The sequence below is a fragment of the Tursiops truncatus genome, chromosome 1 (assembly GCF_011762595.2).
Source record: "Tursiops truncatus isolate mTurTru1 chromosome 1, mTurTru1.mat.Y, whole genome shotgun sequence".
In the NCBI taxonomy this organism is placed as follows: domain Eukaryota; kingdom Metazoa; phylum Chordata; class Mammalia; order Artiodactyla; family Delphinidae; genus Tursiops; species Tursiops truncatus.
Genome location: NC_047034.1, coordinates 20,503,578 through 20,518,960, shown reverse-complemented (window position 1 = coordinate 20,518,960; position 15,383 = coordinate 20,503,578). Strand labels below are relative to the sequence as shown.

The 15,383-nt window shown below is 39.5% G+C and overlaps 1 protein-coding gene across 8 annotated transcripts in view; it reads right to left on the bottom strand.

The window, feature by feature from the left end:
- DISP1 (dispatched RND transporter family member 1) overlaps nt 1–11,744 on the bottom strand; it is a 198,935-nt gene extending 187,191 nt beyond the window's left edge. For 4 of the 8 annotated variants that reach the window (XM_033851034.2, XM_033851050.2, XM_033851045.2 and 1 more), the window contains exon 1: nt 11,627–11,744. The gene's annotated coding sequence lies outside the window, so the exon portion shown is untranslated. Of the gene's footprint in view, nt 1–4,485; nt 11,458–11,569 lie in introns of those variants that run through there. The other 4 variants (XM_073800656.1, XM_073800658.1, XM_073800649.1 and 1 more) reach the window with 4 other exon arrangements.
- Nucleotides 11,745–15,383: the final 3,639 nt, after the last annotated feature.

Genomic DNA, 15,383 nt, shown 5'->3' with positions numbered 1-15,383 from the left:
CTCTGGGCCATAGTTTGCTGACCTCTGACTCATGAAATCATGGAGCTGGAAAAGACCCTGGAGGTCATATGGTACGCTCCCATTCAATGCCAAAACACCTCTATATCCAGTGCCAGTGACCATCTGGCTCAGAACAGTTTCATAAACAGACTGTTTTCCAAGCTAGATTGGTTATTCCTCAATGAGGGACTTCAAGGATGGGATATTTTCCCACAGTGTGGAACTAACCAGAGCACTGTGGGTCATTTAGCATTCCTGGTTCCTGAAGAGTAAATGCTACCTACACAAATATACACCTATCACTATGACAACCAAAACTTTCCCCACATATTCCCAAATCCCATAGGGTAGGGGTACTGGTACCCAATGGGTTAAGATATATTGAGCTATACTGAGGTGGGATATGTGGCAACTGTCCCATGCAGCCATTGCCCCTTCTACCTATGGCAGACATGACTAATCAATCAGATACTCTTTCCTAGTGAGGCTGGCCTTTGCCTCAGAATTTTTTAACACAACACTCAAGACAACCATCTCCAATGAATCAGAATTGTGATGTTAAAACATATTTGTTATCCCTAATCTAAAAGGATAGTTCTACACACACTCTCTGAAAAGAAACTGGCTTCCTTTAAGTTTACAAAGCTGAAAAATAATATGGTTTAATTTTAAACCCTAAGGCATGTTTTGAAAGTTTGTGAAAATATTTCTTGGTTGTGACAATGACTGAGGACACTGAAGGCACTTGGTGTACTGAGGAATGACACGTGTCCTGCAACACTAGGGACAGTACAGCGCAACAGAGGATTATCCTACATCCCCCATGATGTTTTAATATCCCACTAGAAATAGATGTGGATGAAAAACTGTTTAAATTATCTAAGCCTAGACTGTAACTCAATTTAACACATAAACAGGAATTCTCTTTTTCACATTTTTAATAATCACTAAGTTCTCCCAAAATGTAACTGCTCTGAAAGTCAAAGTAAGACTGTACTTAACTTTTCTCTGAATTTTGCCAAGAGTTATTCACCATTTTGGAAAATCGTCTCAATGACAGCAATATAATTCAGTGTATGTAAGTACAATTTATCTGAATAAGCCTGCATTTGTAATGATTTCCATCACAGTAATTCTAGACACAGGTACAAAAAGTTAACCGCTTGGTATGTGTAGAGCATATACATATTAAAAAGTGTATTTAATGACTTTATTTTTATTTCTCCTTTATATTACAGTTAGAACATTATATTCATTTCTTTGCAGTCAGGTTTGCAAGTAGTTACAGTATATCTATGAATTCATTTCAGGATAGTAAAGGAGGGACTATAAAACATTTGTTATAAAAATAGAGTGTTGGCTCTGACAGGTTAAGAACCACTAATCTAAACTAATGAAGCCTTTTTGACCAAATTGCGTTAACACAGACACAAATCTTGCCCAAAATTTGGAAACAAATCTAATGTGCTTCAAGGGTTCAAACACAACTTTAACTGGCTATCTGAAGCCATTTTTACAGAAAAACACTAGATCTCTCAATATAGGTGCAGCTTCCATATCTCCTTTTCCCTTCTCTATAAAATATACAAGAAATGACTGTGAAAGCCAAGTGCTTAGGACCTCTAAGTCCTCCAGTACACTGGAGCTGTCGCTGTGATTACTTCTACCCAATTGTGAAGAGAACTGGCAGTGATTAACAGAGTCAATGAAAGAACCCAGTCATCACTGAAGCAACTGCCCTTCAGCAACAGACACAAAGCTCCTACTGAGAGTCCATTTTCCAAGAGGGCAGAAATGTTCAATATCTGCACTGTCTATATAAGAGACTACTAGTTTAAAACTTAAAGGTTTGACATTGACTAAAAGTGGAAATAATCTCCACATAAGTCTATCTATTTTATATATATATGTTATATACATACACACATATATTAATTGACTAAAGCCATTGGCAAACCTAGCTTCCAAGAATACTAATTACTGTTTCCCTCTATAAGTCTTTTTTTAAAACCTTTTTATAGTTCATGGCAGTTTTTAAGTCTTTAGAGAGTGTCGATAAGAGTCCATATATAGTTCAAAGACTAAACTCCAAAGCAAAACCATAAACATAAGCAAGGTCAGGTCCCAGAAACTTTCTTTAAATCAAGTTTTCAACTATTCTAGGTTAAGTGGTGACATTTAGTTTTAAGAGCTAAGAGAGACAGGTATATTGGAACATAATTCTAATGATTTACTTTTTCTATTCTTCAGAGACATGCATGTAAAAGTGAGTGGTAGGGAGCAAAAATAAATAAATAAATAAAATAAAGGCTTTGAAATGGCCTATAAGTAACTCTTGGGTCTCCCAGGGAATAAGGCAACCAGGTCCAGAGAACTAGCACTTGTCACACTTCTCTGCAGAAAACTTTGTATAAAATTATCCACAAATGATCTGCTTCTAAACCCTACAAGGCGCATTAGCTATTTAGCTATAATCAGCCCAAAGCCAGCCCCAACTCAACACAAGCTTTAAGGGATAAGTATTATAAATGAAGAAGACACAGCTGAAAAGGATGGCTAAGAAGCAAACAAGAACATTAAGAACAAAATACATCTCTACAGGCTAAAATGCTGGACTGCTGAAAAACAGGCAGGAAAACTTTAATACAGAGTAGGTGTAAGGTCATATATTTCAATTTAAAAATCAGCCATACAAGTACAGGGACCAGACTAACAGAGAGTTCCTGCAAAAATCTGGGGAGCTTTGGCTTACCAAATGCTTACTATAAGAGCAAGATATGTCTGCTTAAATATTAATGCAATTTTGGACTTCAATAATATTGAATATACAGTAATAGAAAGAGTATGGTGTCCACCTTACAGGAAGTAATAGTCCCACTATTTGCTGCCTTGATCAGACATCTAAAATAGTGCAGACAATTACAGAAGCCATATTTTCACAATACTGACAACCTAGAGCATCCATAAGACAATCAGGATAGTGAGAGATCGAGGTATTGGCATTATGTAACCTGAAGAAGAGATAATAAGAGACAGTTTTTTAAATATGTGACAAAATTTTAAATAGAAAAGAAAAAATAGATCTTCCATGTTTCTCTGGCTGATATAACTAAAACCAATGGATTAAAAAAAACTGCAACAGGTAATTTGGATCTGTTATAAATAAAAGAATAACCTTATAACTTGAGCCACCCAACAACAAACCAAGGTTGTATAAAAAGGAAGTGAACACCTTGTTTCTCTATGTATTCAGGCAAGGGCCTAAAGTCCTCTAGGATAAGAAGTGTTATGAGGGTACCCAAATCAGGTAGAAGATTGGATTAAGAGACTGCTACAGGTTCACTCCAATTCTGCAATGATATCATTTTAAGGGCGGAAGAAAAAGTACAAGTTAAGTCAACAAACACTTTATTTCCCTGATAGCAAGTTATGCTGGTAAAAGGGGAGAAGAATTGAGAGGGCCAAAGTGATTCTAAGGTACATTTAAAAATACATGGTACACAAGGAACTCAAAGTGAGATGCAGTGGAAAAGGGCACTGGATTTAGGGTTAGAAGACTAAGGTTGCATCCCAGTTCCAACCCAGCCTAGCTCTACAGGATGTAGGCCAAGTCACTGAACCCTTCTGTAGTTCAGGTTTTTCCACCTCAGAAATAGGGATACCACCTGTCTTGCCCTAAGGATCAGATGACTGTATAAGAAACACACTGACTAAATAATTTATACATAAATTACCATTGTTATTATTCTACATTGATCAGAGTCTTCTAAGCTCTGTTCACCAAACTTTAAAAAGGATATGAAACAAAATACTAGCAAACAGAATCCAACACATTAAAAGGATCATACACCATGATCAAGTGGGATTAATCCCAGGGATCCAAGGATTCTTCAATATATGCAAATCAATCAATACACCATATTAACAAATTGAAGAATAAAAACCATATGATCATCTCAATAGATGCAGAAAAAGCTTTTGACAAAATTCAATACCCATTTATGATAAAAACTCTCCAGAAAGCGGGCAGAGAGGGAACCTACCTCAACATAATAAAGGCCATATATGACAAATCTAGAGCATGCATCATTCTCAATGGTGAAAAACAGAAAGCATTTCCTCTAAGATCAGGAACAAGCCAAAGACGTCCACTCTCACCACTATTATTCTACACAGTTTTGAAAGTCCTAGCCACGGCAATCAGAGAAGAAAAAGAAACAAAAGGAATATAAATTGGAAAAGAAGAAGTAAAACTGTCACTATTTGCAGATGACATGATACTATACATAGAGAATCCTAAAGACGCCGCCAGAAAACTACTAGAGCTAATCAATGAATTTGGTAAAGTTGCAGGATACAAAATTAATGCACAGAAATCTCTGGCATTCCTATATACTAACAACAAAAGAACAGAAAGAGGAATTAAAGAAACAATCCCATTCACCATTGCAACAAAAAGAATAAAATACCTAGGAATAAACCTACCTAAGGAGGTAAAAGACCTGTACTCAGAAAACTATAAGACACTGATGAAAGAAATCAAAGATGAGGGCTTCCCTGGTGGCGCAGTGGTTGAGAGTCCACCTGCCGATGCAGGGGACACGAGTTCGTGACCCGGTCCGGGAATATCCCACATGCCGCGGAGCGGCTGGGCCCGTGAGTCATGGCCGCTGAGCCTGCATGTCTGGAACCTGTGCTCCGCAATGGGAGAGGCCGCAACAGTGAGAGCCCTGTGTACCGCAAAAAAAAAAAAAAAAAAAGAAATCAAAGATGAAACAAACGGATGGAGAGATATACCATGTTCTTGAATAGGAAGACTCAATCTTGTGAAAATGACTATACTACCCAAAGCAATCTACAGATTCAATGCAATCCCTACCAAATTACCAATGGCATTTTTTACAGAACTAGAACAAAAAAATCTTAAAATTTGTATGGAGACACAAAAGACCCTAAATAGCCAAAGCAATCTTGAGGGAAAAAAATGGAGCTGGAGGAATCAGACTCCATGACTTCAGACTATACTACAAAGCTACAGTAATCAAGACAACATGGTACTGGCACAAAAACAGAAAGATAGATCAATGGAAGAGGATAGAAAGCCCAGAGATAAACCTACGCATCTACGGTCAACTAATCTATGACAAAGGAGGCAAGGATATATAATGGAGAAAAGACAGCCTCTTCAATAAGTGGTGTTGGGAAAACTGGACAGCTACATGTAAAAGAATGAAATTAGAACACTCCCTAACACCATACACAAAAATAAACTCAAAATGGAATAAAGACCTAAATGTAACACTGGACACTATAAAACTCTTAGAGGAAAACATAGGAAGAACACTCTTTGACATAAATCACAGCAAGATCTTTTTTGATCCACCTTCTAGAGTAATGGAAAGAAAAACAAAAATAAACTAATGTGACCTCATGAAACTTAAAAGAAAGTTTAACAACTTTCTGTAAACTATAAACAAGATGAAAAGACAACTCTCAGAATGGGAAAAAATATTTGCAAATGAATCAATGGACAAAAGATTAATCTCCAAAATATATAAACAGCTCATGCAGCTCAATATAAAAAAAAAAACCCAATCAAAAAATGGGCAGAAGACCTAAATAGACATTTCTCCAAAGAAGATGTACAGATGGCTAAGAAGCACACAAAAAGCTGCTCGACATCACTAATTATTACAGAAATGCAAATCAAAACTACAAGGAGGCATCACCTCACACCGGTCAGAATGGGCATCATCAGAAAATCTACAAACAACAAATGCTGGAGAGGATGTGGAGAAAAGGGAACCCTCTTGCACTGCTGGTGGGAATGTAAATTGATATAGCCACTATGGAGAACAATACGCAGTTTCCTTAAAAACTAAAAATAGAATTACCATATGACCCAACAATCCCACTACTGGGCATATACCCAGAGAAATCCGTAATTCAAAAAGACACATGCACCCCAATGTTCATTGAGGCACTACTGACAATAGCCAGGTCGTGGAAGCAATCTAAATGTCCACAGACAGATGAATGGATAAAGATGATGTGGTACATATATACATTGGAATATTACTCTACCACAAAAAGGAACTAAATTGAGTCATTTGCAGAGATGTGTATGGACCTAGAAACTGTCATACAGAGGGAAGTAAGTCAGAAGAGAAAAACAAATATCATATATTAACACATATATGTGGAATCTAGAAAAATGGTACAGATGAACCAGTTTGCAAGGCAGAAATAGAGACACAGCTGTAGAGAACAAATGTATGGACACCAAGGGGGGAAAGTGGTGGTGGTTGGGGGGATGAATTGGGAGATTGGGATTGACATATACACACTAATTTGTATAAAACAGATAACTAATAAGGACCTGCTGTATAAAAAAATAATAATAAATTAAATTTAAAAGAAAAAGGATATGAAAAACCTAGAATCCTAATAGATCAACCAAGATAAAGCCTTGTAACTTGACTAAAGAGATAGAAAGCATGTTTTAGGTAGAAATCCTCATGAAAAAAAGTCTTACCCAAGGAAAGGTAAAAGGTATTTATTATAGAATAGGTTGTGTGTTCTTAAAAAGGATGTTCAGTTGTTTTCTACAGGAAGAAGAAATAAGATTCAGAATGAGAAGAGGTGGAATTAAATGAATGCAAGGGAGATTTCAGTTAGGTCTAGGGAATAACATTTTACATACTTGTTTTCATCAAATGAAAATGTATAAGCCACAAAGCAACAAAAAGACAAAGGAATCCTACCTATCAAGATGATAAGACCCTGGAAGAGGCTATGGACATTTAGAATTCAAAACCTACCTGTCCTGGATTGGTCAACATTTACTAGCCTTAAGGGAGTCAAATCACATTGTCTCCCGAGGTCCTTTCCAGCACTAGAACTCAGAGAATTAGAACCAATAAATAACTGTTTATTAGGAAAAGAAATAAAGTTAGCAGTTGAACTTGGGAGTATATTTTATATGAGCTTTCTACTTTAATCAAAAGTGCTCTTATTAGTCATGTATCACAATGTTCACTGCAGCTCTATTTATAATAGCCAGGACATGGAAGCAACCTACCTAAGTGTCCATCGACAAATGAATGGATAAAGAAGATGTGGCACATATATACAATGGAATATTACCCAGCCATAAAAAGAAACGAAATTGAGTTATTTGTAGTGAGGTGGATGGACCTAGAATCTGTCATACAGAGTGAAGTCAGAAAGAGAAAAACAAATACCATATGCTAACACATATATATGGAATCTAAAAAACAAAAAGGTTCTGAAGAACCCAGGGGCAGGACAGGAATAAAGACACATATGTAGAGAATGGACTTGAGGACACAGGGAGGGGGAAGGGTAAGCTGGGATGAAGTGAGAGAGTGGCGTGGACATATATACATTACCAAACGTAAAATAGATAGCTAGTGGGAAGCAGCCGCATAGCACAGGGAGATCAGCTGGTGCTGATATATACATATATCCCCATATCTCCCACCTAGAGGGGTGGGAAAGGGAGGGTGGGAGGGAGATGCAAGAGGGAGGAGATATGGGGATATATGTATATGTATAGCTGATTCACTTTGTTATAAAGCAGAAACTAACACACCATTGTAAAGCAATTATACTCCAATAAAGATGTTAAAAAAAAAAAAGAAGTGCTCTTATTCTTAAGTGATAAAGCAAATGAGATAAAATGTTAAAAATAGGTGAATCTGAATAAAGGGTATACAGGTGGTTCCCTGTACTATCTTGATTTTTGCAACTTTATTCAATTACTGTGAAATAGTCATCATTTAGGTTTAAAATATTAGGAGTTGAATGATACTTCTTATCTTACTAGTGCTTATGGGGAAGTCTAGAACTTGATTATGTATCACTTCCTAGGGCCTGCCCTCCCTCCTCTGCTGTAATTAAGACACCTTCACGCATATACAGTGGTTGGTTTTCTCACATATACAATGTTCTCATCAATCTCCATGCCTTCATCCTCTCAATTTTGAAAATAAACTTCAGTATTTGTTTTTTATTCACATTTCAACCTTTCCCTCAAACCTCTCCAAGACTCCTAATAACCGTATAAACTTTGACTTCCCAGCCTCTGCCAGGTCATTCTCAAGGAGGTGGGAGAGGTGGGAGGGATTTCTTTCCCAGCCAGCTGCAGGCAAAGAGGGAGCACATTGTCTGTAGGGTATTTTAAAACAATAATAAAAGCAACTAAAAGTCTTTCTGCCTTTTATCATCACCAGGCACTGGCAATTAGAAACAACCTTAGTGTTGAGACACTCCTTCCAACCATTGCAGACAGCTCCAAACATCACCCCTTAATATGTCACCAGTAATGGTCAGCCTTCCCAACCTCTGCCAAAATCTTTTATCCAATAGTTTTTCTTTTCCTCAGGATCTCAAATTAAAAACAAAACAAAAACTAATAATAACAACAACAAAGACTAAAGGTAATCAGTGTATTTTCTACAGTATTGGTAATTGTCAGGTATATCATTATCACTTTAATAGAAAAGCTCATATATAATTTAATGTGATGCCTCACTCAAAACAAAACTAAGTAGAGTCCATTTATATAATCCAGATCAATTACGATTTAGTATTAATACTATTTTTCAAACGACAGTAATGTAAACAAATGGTTCACAGCCATCACTTAATGCCTGGAGGCTGGAAAATTTGCCAAGACTTATGGGATCAGACTCAGCAGAATAGACAAGGCTCTACTAACATAACTGCAGTCCTTTATGGCTGCTCTAATCGCCCTGCATCACACTTTGAGGGCCAGGTCATCCTAGACACTATGAGAAAAAAGGTCTAACTCAGCGAAAGGAAAAGGACAAAAAGAGATACTAAAAGAAGGGATCGACTATGTCTCGGCCAATCTTGTTGAGGGCCATCTTGCATCAAAGGCAATGCAGGAGCTGGATGGTAAATCAGCAGATCGACAGCACTCTGCTTGGTATCTCCCTGTCCAGCTGTATTCCTCAGCTGTAACAAATCCTCCCGATTCTATCAAAAGGCAGGGAATGCCTTTCTCACTAGGGTATGCAGATAACTGAAAATGGACTAGATAACAATAAAATTGATATTCAGAGAGTACAGAACCAAAAACTCAATATAGCAAGTTACTTCACATATTACAAACGGGTTATTAAAGAAAACAAAATGTGCTAGTATGTGTATATGAAGACACTTTTGACTACAGCTGTTTTAATCATTCTTCCAATACACAGATACATATTTCACTGCAGCAGAAATAAAAAGAAATAGTAAATCCATAAGAATAACTAGTAATTTGCTGCACCCTGATAAAAAAAATGCCACCCTTGGTTAAACTGTTAAATACATCTAAATCCTACAGAATAAACAGAATTTATCTAGAGAAGGCTAAGAAATGTACTCAACAATTAGAACAAATAACAAAAATTCCAAAGATTATCCAGAACACAAGGCAATCAAATTTCAAACATACTACTCAGATATATAATTAGAAACTTGCCACAGAATGCAGGGCTCTTGTGTTTCAACATGATCACATCCTCTCCTATGAACTAACATCTAATGGCCTACAGGCTTTCTCCCAAAACCAAGGGAAAAGGGGGAAGAACACATTTTTAAATCAAGATTATATAGAAAAATCAGACCAACCTTTCAGAAAAACAGTATTGTCTACTTTAAAGAAATAAGATTAAGACATATAGAAATCTACATAGCAGTTAATTGAATAACTTTAAAGGTCAGTGTCATCTTTTCACTTTCTAATTCGAAAAACTATTCAATTTGCTCACTTCCATGTTACAGCATTGTTTATGTTTAGGCGATGCTTTCCACTTTTAAGTATCAGCTGTGCCCCTAAACATAAGGAAATGATCTTACTCAAGCATAAATTTTCAAGGCCATCAAGAGTTTATAAGCTATAGTTAATAATACTATGTTGTATATTTTAAATTTGTTAAGACAGTAGATCTTAAGTGTTCTCACCACAAAAAGAAAAAGAGAGAAATTAGTAACTATGTGAAGTGATGGTTTGTTAATTAGCTTGATTGTGGTAATCATTTCACAATATATGCGTATATCAAATCATCACGTTGTACACCTTAAATATATGCAATTTTCATTTGTCAATTATGTCTCATTAAAGCTAGGGGAAAAAAGTTTACAAGCTAGCAAGACACCAAGCCATCAATAAACATAAACTGTTCTAGTCTACTTGAATTAGAGCAAGACAGACCACCAAATCAGATCTAAAAGATACCTGTACGAATACAGTAGTTTTAAAAATAAAAAATGTTAACACTTGAAATATGAAACACTTGAAACAAGCAAAAGATTCAACCATCAGATATCACCGTCCACCAATGACAATGTTAGGGCTCTCCCTAGGTACCTCACCCCATTTGTGACAAAAATACAAATTTGCCGTCTATCTAAAGCTAAAACAGTCTTTGTAATTATGCAGAAGTGAGATACTATATGATGTAGATTAGGAAGTACATATTAATTGCAAGTAAATAAAACATGAATAAAATGTAGACAATAACTAAAATTAATAATAACCTCTGGTAATGATAAAGGAGAGCCCACATAGTACACGATGGCCAATGAGGAAAACTAAATATGCTAATGTGTATATAACAACAGAACTTGGGTTATCAATACTTTTTAACAATCTACCAATGGCAAATATATACGTTTTCTTTGTAGCAGAAATAAAAAGTAACAGTAAATCCACAGGAATTGCTAGTAATTGGCTGCACCCTAATCTAAAATTGCCTTTACTGGTTAAACTCAAAAACTAAATACAACAGGATAACTTTTAGTAAAACTATATTAGAAAGTTAGGCAGAAAAACAATGAATAGTAACTGCAAACGTGACGGCACTGGCTTTCCATGTAATTATCACTGTAATTCCAAACGCATTTACAAGTTCATTCCATGACAAAGGAAATAACCTAAACTCCGCAAGGTAGAGAAGATTCCAAAAGGAAAACTTTGGTTGGTTTGCTGGTATGAAGACAACTTTAAAGCACTATCTGTTTCACAAAGAAATGCAGCATAAGTTGGACCTGGGTGAGGAAGAGTTCAAGTTTTCCCTGGGAATGTAAATTCTTCCCCGAAATCCACACAGGTTAAAATAAATAAATAAATAAATAAAAGGCACATCAAAAAGCCAGTATTAATTGCAAAGGAGGCAATACGAGTTCAGCATCCCGTAGGTGGCTGGTCATCTTTCTGATCCGTTAGGTCAAGACGTCCTTCTCATCTACGACCCTCAGAGAAGGACTGCCTCCCTCCTCTCCAACCTCCCCTGGAAGTCAACCTTCGCCAACTCGTGCCACCCTCACAGACAATCTGCCAAGTGCCGGGACACTCCCCCAAGTGGGACTGCTCTCCTCCGAGATGCCTCCTGCACAGTGTCACCCGCCACCCTCCTCCCCTCCTCAGGGCCTCTTCGGCCTCAGTGTCCCCGGTGCCTCCCTCCTCAGCCCCTCACGGCTGCCCTCAGGGCTGCCCCCGTCCCCCGACCCCCAATCCTGGTCCCCTCCCTCAAACCTGGGGTCCCGGTTCTCCCTCTGCCCGCGCGAGGTGTCCCGACTCTCCCGTCCCTACCCGGTCTCCCCCGTCCCGCGGCGCGGGGCGGCGGCGGGGCGGAGAGGCATCCACTGAGGAGACAAGTGCCTGGGACTCTCCGGCTCCGATCAGGACCCGGAGCCGGGCTTCCGCCTCGCGCCGGAAGGCATTCGCGAGCGGGACCGGAAGTCCCGCCCCGCGAGCGCTCTGCCTGCCGAGGCAGCGGGGTCTCACTAGATCGCAGAGAGGATTCGTGGAGGAGAGAGGGGTTTGCCGGCAGTCGGCCGGGAGCAGAAGGGCTTACCCTGAAGGGCCGAGGCGCCAAAAGTCTTTCTCCCTGCTGCTTCTCTTTCCAGCGGATCAGCCAACCGACCTGCAGTCGGTTGATCAAGGGTCTCCTGTGTTCACGCACCTGGAGGAGCAAGATGACTCAGACACTGACCCCTGCCCTCACAATCTAGTTGAAAGTTGACAAAAATATAAACAGAGGTTAATCACACCGCAAGGCAGTATTGCTTCATTCCTTAATCCAAATTTTTATCACCTGCTATATATCACTCATTAAACAAGTAGGCTGTAAACAGACGAAAGCCCCTATCTTATGGAGCGAGGGAGGCACTAACGGCAATGAACCAGGCAGAGAATAAATCAAACAACTACCTGTTCCTCGGGAAGCTTAAGGTAGTACAGGGACAGATATATGGGCAAACAAGTGCAATGAAACCATCGAGCATCAGAGGAGCTATGGCCGTGCTGCAGGCAGTCGCGTGGTGCAGGGAGCTGGGCAGACCCAAGACTCTAAAGATAATGGCTCCTCCGTTGAGACCGAAATGAATGATGAATAAGAGTTAAAGGTCAGACAAGGTGGGGAAGGGCATGCAGAGGAGAAGGATGCCAGAGAGAGCTTGGCTGAATCAGGGAGCTGGAGGAGGGTACAGTTAATTTAGCAAGGTCTGCGGTCAGAGAGGCAGGAGGAAGCATAAGGAAAGGAGGCAAGCCCAGATCAGGAAGACTGTTGTGTATTATGCTAAGAGATTTGGACTTTAGACTCCATGTAACAGGGAATCAGTGCGTATCTCTAGGGGAACAGACAAAATACTGAGTTATGGGGTTGACTAGGATGATTGACCTAGTCATCAAAGAAAAACAAGAACTTGAAAAATCGTGGAGAGAACATTTTACCAGTGAGGGTGCTTTCTCAAACTGTCATACCCAGATGTTAAAAACAATGGATGATTACAACTCTATAAAGGCAGGACCACCAGGGCTCAGACCCCTGGGGTTGCCCATTGGGCAAATCACCCCAACCAACTGAGTTGCCAGCTGAAGCCTTAGGGAACCATGGAATCAATGGGCCAAGGAGGAAGAAAGTTCATTACCAGCTACAGTAATGAGAGCCGTTGCCTCTATTTCCTTGCTTGCTACTACTGTTTAATAAATACCCTCTTGCACACTGAGCCCATTTTTCCTTTTTAAAAAGAAATGGGGGCTTCCCTGGTGGCGCAGTGGTTGAGAGTCCACCTGCCGATGCAGGGGACACGGGTTCGTGACCCGGTCCGGGAAGATCCCACATGCCGCGGAGCGGCTGGGCCCGTGAGCCATGGCCGCTGAGCCTGCGCGTCCGGAGCCTGTACTCCGCAAAGGGAGAGGCCACAACAGTGAGAGGCCCGCATACCGCCAAAGAAAAGAAAAGAAAAGGAAAGAAATGGCATATTAGTTTTTTCCAATTCTTTTCCTTTTGCCAGCAACAAACTATATTGCAATATATGGAGATAGGATTATGGTAAAATAAAAGGAAGACTGGACATCATGTAGAAAGTCTGTACTTAGAAGGCACAGTATCACCTGTGGATGGAGTAGAAAGACACAGCTTTGAGCATTCTCCCTCTGGGAAGGTTAGCAGTCCATTTGTGGTGGTACGTGAAATAACTGAATCATATAGTAGAGAGGTGTGTCTTTGAAAGAAAGGGAAGAAGAGAGTATGTATGTGTGGTGTGATGTATGTGGGGTTTGTGTGGGTGAGGGTGTGTCTGTGTCTGTGTGTGTGTGTGTGTGTGTGTGTGTGCTGGGCCACCAAGAAATAAAATATAATAGACACTCCATGAGATGTTTCCCTGTAGCTCACCACCATTCCTCTTTTTGTAGGAATGGCCCCAATACATAGGCCAATCCCTTAAAGGGCCATATATTCATGCACAAGTGATCATGTTCTAGGGTTTGCCCAGGATTTAGGGGCATCCCAGGACGCTGAACTTTTGGTGCTTAAACTGGAATAGTCCTGGGAAAACTGGTCGCACTATCATGTCCCCTGTAAACAGATTAATCCAGATATGAACACATCCTAAACTAGGGCATTTAGACTCTTCCCTCAGGGAATTTTAAACACTGCATAGGGAAACACAGAAGATGGCCATAAGAGCTGAGTCACATAAATGGCAGTGCCCTAAAGAAAAGATCTATTAACACCCATTACGAAGGACCCAGGACCTGCCCTGTTTTCTTTGATTACAGGAGATATCCCTGTGTACTTCTAAAACTTTTTTTTTTTTTGCCTGACTAGCCAAAGATTTCTGCTACTTGCAACCAAAGTAATCTTGCTTAAGATAATCTGCTCCCAGAGCCCCTGAGCCAAATGATCCGTACTCATTGCCACAGCAAACTTAAGTGGATGTAGACACAACCCAAATAGGCTAAGTTGGTCTCTCATGCATGGATTTTAGAGTTGACATACAGCGCTCCAATTGGTCTCTCTTTCATGTTGAAATAGAAATGTCAGGTAAGCCTAGGATTGAGTTAGGCATGAGCAAGGTATCCCATGCAGGTAGAGAAAAAACAGCTAGGGGAACTAGAGGGAAGAGGAGAGGGAAAGGATAAGGAAGAGATAAAGAAGCAGAAAGAGAAGACAGAATTATCTCAGAGAGGGTCACCTTAGCTCCCATCTTTCCAGTTTTTTATTCCAATCCCTCATGTGGTCCAGCTAAACTTTCTGTCCTTAAATTCTATGAAAATTCTATGTCCTTCAAGTAAATTTCCCATTTGACTTGGGTTAGTGTTAGTAGGTTTCTATTCCTAGCAATGAAACACCAAGACATCAATTCACAAGACGCAAGGTTGCCTGCGCATTCTCTTTTCTGCATCACTGTCTTCTCACCAGAACTTTGGAGTCAGCTTCTCTCTCCAGGCCAATGGCAGGAGGAAGATTTTCACACCTCCACTGCTACCTGGTCCCTACAGGAAAACTGTCAGAGTTACCATGGGGTTGATGGATGAGGCAAATCATACCATCAATATACAAATATGGTGGGAGATTTTAGAAACTAGTATTTCAAATTCTTCATCCTACAGAGGCAGGAGCTAAAGTCCAGCTAGACATAGTGGTTTCTCTAAGGTCTAATAGTTCAATGGTCCCAGAGACAGGACTAGTTCAAAATCTTCTCTCTCCCAGTACAGTTACCTGATTATCTGGTGTGGATAGAGGCCGATACCCCCAAGAGGCTATTGTGAAATCCTTAAAATTGTACTACTACCCAGCTTCCTCCCCACCTCCCTCCTGGCCTTTGGAGTTTACCCATATCTATATAATGATATCAGCCTGACTGCAGAACCATGACAACTATTCAGGAGACACTTGTGAGTAACAGTGGGTAATAGACATGTTCCTGTGAACCAGGAGAGAACATTTTTAAGGAAAAATTTCCTACTTATTTTTTCAGTACTCACTGACTGGTTCAGACAGATAGATGGGTTAATTAACAGAGCTAATAAGGTTAGATGTTTAAAAAGTTTACTTACACAT